The sequence below is a fragment of the Vigna angularis genome, chromosome 4 (genome assembly GCF_016808095.1).
Source record: "Vigna angularis cultivar LongXiaoDou No.4 chromosome 4, ASM1680809v1, whole genome shotgun sequence".
NCBI lineage: Eukaryota > Viridiplantae > Streptophyta > Magnoliopsida > Fabales > Fabaceae > Vigna > Vigna angularis.
In genome coordinates, this window is record NC_068973.1 from 23461629 (window position 1) to 23467594 (window position 5966).

The following is a 5966-nucleotide window of genomic DNA, read 5'->3' on the forward strand; positions in this document are numbered from 1 at the left end:
TTTAAAGATCCAGGTAGTTTTACAATTCCATGCATCATTGGTAAACTGGCTATTGGGAATGCATTAATTGATCTTGGAGCCAGCATCAATCTTATGCCTCTGTCAATGTTTAAGAAGATTGAAGAATTAGAGTTGAAGCCCACACGCATGACTCTACAATTAGCAGACAGATCGATCAAATATCCGCAGGGAGTAGTAGAAGATGTTCTGGTAAAGGTAGATAAATTCTTATTTCTAGTGGATTTTGTTGTCATGGAAATGAAAGAAGATATAGAAATTCCTCTGATTCTGGGAAGGCCATTCATGAAGACTGCTCGAGTGTTGATTGATGTTGATGAGGGAAAGCTCAAAGTGAGAGTTGAGGATGAAGAAGTAAATTTCAATGTCTTTGAAGCAATGTCTCACCCAAATGATGAAGATACATGCTTTCAAATTGATGAACTTGAGGAAGTCTGCATGATTGCACAGAAGACGATGCATATATCCTCACCTCTTAATCTGGATGTTTTAAAGGAGATTCCATCTGAGGAAGAAGAGAAAAGAGAACAGAAGTTGCACTTGAAGTTGCTACCTTCACTTTTGAATGATGTCAAACCCTTGGATCAACCACAGAGTGCTTCTTAGTGTCAAGCTAAAGACGTTAAACAAGCGCTTACTGGGAGGCAACCCAGCTTTCTAACTTTATCTATTTATGTTTTCAGTTCTTTTGATTGTGAGGATTGAATCTGTTTGGTTGTGTGGATTGAATTATGTTTCTGCAATGATTTGATTGTGAATTGTGTGTTTGAAGTTTGAATTTGAATTTGGAATTCTGTCCATGATAACTGCCATGATATTGAGATTGTTATTGAAAAATCTGAGTTTTAGAACTTGTGTTATGATTATATATGATTTGTTCTTGAATCCGATTGATTGTGACCCAGAAGTTGAATATTTGAGAGTACTGAGACAGCTTTGAAAGCAAGTGAGAAGTTGTTATTGCTATGAAATTGGTTTTTGCATAATTCTTATTATTACAAATGCATTCTGGTTTAGAAATGAGAAAGGCAGTTGTTTGTTTTTGAAATTAACTACTTGGCCAGATGACTACCCATATGTGAATATTCATCCATTGTTATCCTGTTTGAGCCTTATATTTATTTTTGTGAACCCTCAGCTTATTACAGAACAATCTACCTTATCCAACACTCTAGAAGAAGAGAACAAGAAACATATTTGTCAAGAGATAGGTAGAAATTAAGTTTGGGGGAAATCATAATCAGTTGAATCTTAAACTGAAAAAAAAAATGTATTGTATCATGTAAATATGATAAAGTATCAAAGTTAGAGAAAAATTCAGAAAATGTGTTATGTGATGAATGAAGAGGTAGTTGATGAATAAAGTTTCAATGTTGCTATGTTCTTGTTCTCCTCTTCTTTAGTGTTGTTTTGTTTCCCTGTAAAACCATGTTTCTTCAAGCCAAGCCAAGTTATAACCTGAGAAAGTCCTTTTGATTTAAATCAGAATGTGGGAATTGTGTATGAGATGACTTGCAAAAGTTGATGAAGTAGTTTATGACACTCTGAGTGTTAATTAGAGTGTAAACACTTGCAGGTGGAGGTAAACACTGATTAAGCATATTTGTTTTATTTTTTTTCTGGTTGTCTTATCATTTTGGATTCAAGAACTTGTCAATATAGAAGTTATAACATTTGATCTGAATATTTTGGAGGTGAAGGTACAATCTTTACTCTTGTGACAGATATTATGTGATGGAATACTAACTGCTTTGTTGGGTTCGTTTTTCTATTGTTTTTGTTTATTTTCATGAGGACATGAAAATATATAAGTTTGGGGGAGTTTGATAGGTGTAAACTTTACTTGTTTTTGTTGCTTAAATTGTTGTGCTTTTGAGTAAATTTTAGTGTTAATTCTCATGAAAAGTATATATTTATTGATATAAATATAATTTTGACTGCTTAAATGTTTTTTTGATGCTTTTGTTGTTTATTTTGATGAAAAATAAGGATTGGATACCATCAAAGACTTGGACCAGGCTCAGTGGCGCTGTTCTCCAGAGAGTTTGCGCCCGGGCGTGAGAAAATGGGCGCCGGGCGCGCTTTTACAGAAAGTTTCACGCCCGGGTGCGAGAAAAGGGGCGCCCGGGCGTGAATTTACAGAGAGGTTCGCGCCCGGGCGTGAATTTACAGAGAGGTTCGCGCCCGGGCGCGAGAAAAGGGGCGCCGGGCGCGACTTAGAAGGATGCGCGGACGCTCGTCGCCAAGTGAGCAGACGCTCGTCACATAGCGAGCGCACGCTCGTTTCATAGCGAGCGGACGCTCGTTGACAGAGAACGAACGACCATCGAACAGAGCGCAGAGGACGCTCATCCAGCGCAGCAGAGGACGCTTGTCCAGCAAGTGGACGCTCAACGGAGAACGCTCGCCCAGCTGGCAGAGGACGCTCGTACAGACCCTTGTCGATAAGAGAGGACGCTCCTCCAGCGCGCAGAGGACGCTCATCAAGCGCGCAGAAGAGGGCGCTCGTCCAGAAGAGGACGCTCGTCCACGCTCGTCCAGAAAATTGGACGCTCGTCCAGAAAATGGCCCCGTGACTCAATTATTGAACCCTTCTCTTTAAAAGCTGATTCAGAGGAGTTGCAGAACCAGAGATCTGGACGGAGAGGAGACCAGGGGAGACGCTGCAGCAGCTGCTCCAAGGGCTTCCATGGTGGAAAATCACCAATTTCCACCATCCAATCCATCATTTCTCTCTTCTATGATGTATATGTGTAGCTAAAACTCCATTTCACTGGGGTTGAGAGTAAATTTCTGAACTTCTATGTAATTTTTCTATTAATGCATGAACTTGTTTGAATTATGTGTTCTATCCTTATTATTCATGCTTTTGATGGGAATCTGAGCTATTTGAACGGTTAAATCATTGGGAAATGTATGAGACCGCGGACCTAGGATAGAACTACTAAAGGATTTCGAGTCCTAGACATAGGAGGGAAATTTTAGTCATCTGTGACATTGTGTTTAAGGCAAATCTGATAACTGAATTAGCTAAGGGATTAGTAATTTAGTTTGAGTGATTATGAACTGTCATCTGAGGGATCAGGGACTGCATGCGCCTAGAATGTCGATGCATAATTTTGAGGAATTGTGTTAGTAGAAGATTACCGGAGTGATGAACTTGAATTTCAACCCCAGTGAACTTTAATTCATCTGTTTTTACCACTTTAATTTCATCTGTATGCAAATCTTACTTGTGTTGTAAAATTAATCGCTAAATTAGTAAACTTTAATCAATCTATGAATCAAAACAAATCTCTTGGGAAAACGATTTCTGGACTTTCCGGTTTATTACTTGTACAATTCGGTACGCTTGCCGAGGTCTCAACAAAGTGACTCCTAGGTCGTCTCTCAAAGACCAAACTGTGGTTCGAGAATTAGGTCAACACGAAGTGGAGGGATTTGAAAGTGTTTTTGTGATTAGAAATGAACTAAATTGAAATTGGAAATTAAACACAACCGAACGTAAAAGCATTAAAGTAAGTGAAAATATTAAACTCAACCACCCTAAAGTGTATGAACTAATTAAAGCATAAATGAAGCTTGGAAGAAAATGCATTTAACATTATGGAATTCAACGCAGCAGAAGTACAATTCAACGAATGCAATTAACCTATTAAAATGCAACTATTGAACTAAAGAATTGAATTGCTCATTGAAGACATAACAACGCATATCATTCACGGACATAACACTTAAAAATAAGGAAAAGGTTTCTTCGACAACGCCAATTTGACAACGAATTAACAACGACACGTGGCGTTCTCTGATTTGCTGTTGTAATTGGGAATTTGAAAAGGAGAAAATCTGATTTGGAGGGCAGTTTCAGAATAAGCAGTTTCGTGCAGTTGGCGCCTAAGAGAGCCATTCACTTTCCCGAAACTGTGCGTCCACCATTCTAAACTCTGGGCAGGGCAAAAAAGACGGTCTTTAGGAAAACCTTGGAAAGTGAGTCCTTCGCAATCGTCTTTGCAACTATTGAAGTCCGGCATTGAAGTGGTTTGTCTCCGTCGGCCATTGAAGTGTTGGTTGGAAGTGTATTGAACGGGCAAGCGTTGTCAGATTTTGTCGAAAGGAGTGGTTTTTTGGGTGTGGCAGTAATGTACAAAGTTGGTTGTGTTCACTGTTAATGGGAAGGTATTTTGTATGCCCTTGTTCGCTTTCGCCATTTATGTATGTGGTTGTTTGGTTTTCCCTTTTTTATTGTGAGTTAGATTGTGTATGGTATGTTTGATGGCTGAGTTCAGGATTGGTGACTCCATGGTATGGCTACTTGCGTTTTCGAAGGAGTTTGAGTAATAGTAAGTTTATCAGCCTTTGCTATTGTAGGTGAATATTTTACAGACGCTATTATTAGAGTTCAAAATGGAATCCTCTAATAACAATGTAAGTAACAATGTAAGTAGACCGTAAACATGAATGCTTTCTTTGTTGTTTTTGTGATGTGAATTGATTGTTATGATTTGGAAACTGTTTTATAGTGGCGCCTTCGAGCTTGGATAGATACATCGTACATTGCCAACATGAACTCGTTACTGGCAGCGACACATAAGATGCGCATTTTACAAACTCCGTTTAAGTGGTGTTTAGAAATTGTAGATCCTTTAGAGGTGAACCTAAAATTGTTGAAAAAGATGGTTCGTCGATGGGTTCCCCACCATCAATCGTTTAGAGTTAGCCAACATCTGGTGCCTTTCAATGTGCAGGATGTGTTCATGACTTTAGGGTTAGGAGTAGGGGGTTTGGATGTTCCTTTTGATGAATCAGTTGTGGGTAAAGTTGGTGAATCCTTTAATTCAAAATGTACGAAATTGAAAGACCTCATAGATATGTTCAATGTGCTTGTAGGTAATGATGATAGTGAGGTAGATGTGGTGTGTCGCTTGTATGTATTAGTTTGTTTTGTGGTGTTCTTTTTTCCTAGGAAGGCAAGATATGTGTCGAACATGCCTTGTTTAGTCTTAGATGACTTAGACAGTTTGTCTACTTATGATTGGAGTAGTGCTGTACATAAATATCTTGTAGATAGTCTAAATAGATGTAATAAGAAACTACTTTTTGGATGGATTGCTGATTCATTGAGCATAAGTGGGAATGCTGTTGTTTTGCAGGTATGATTTATATTGGTTGTTTGTTGTATTAAGTCAATCCATAGTAATAACTGTTGTGATTAGTTTGATTGTTTTAACTGTAGCTTTGGGCGTATGAACGGCTTGGTTTGCATGATGATTGTTCTGCCAAGGAATTTTCGCGCGTTAGGCGATTTTCTTCGTTAAATTATACAACAAAAAAAATAGATGTTATGTTTAGGATTGCCAAGGTAAGTAACTTTGTTATGAACTTATGTTGTTATTTTTTATGATTTTTGCTGTTCTTATGTGATTGTTGTATATTTATTGTCATTGTCAAAGGTACAATTTGATTGGTACCTCAGTGAGAATGATTGTTTAAATCTCATCATACGTCGTGCTTTCAATTTGGATGAGGGATTGAGGCGTGAAGGTTCCAAGCGTGAAGAAAAACCAGCTGAAAATGAATATGATGAAAATTGGCTATTAGCCACTTTGGAAAAACTGAGAACAAACAACGCCAGGATAAGAAAAGTCAGAGATGAAATTGCGGCTGTTAGGAAGGTACTTGGTGATCGTCTAAAGTATCGAAAGGTGGAACAATCTCCTTCATTTCATGAACAACCTGCAGATGAAAAAGATGAAGAACCTGCAGATGAAGAAGATGAACAAGCTGCAGATGACAAACCTGCTTCTACAACTGTTGAAGAAGAAGAACGAGTACCCCTTCACCATGCAGAACTTTTGACTGACATTGGCGATGGTGTTCATCATGGCGAAGGAGATGTAGTTGTACAACCATTTTGTTCAGGTCCTGAAGGTGTTGGTCATGTTGAAGGT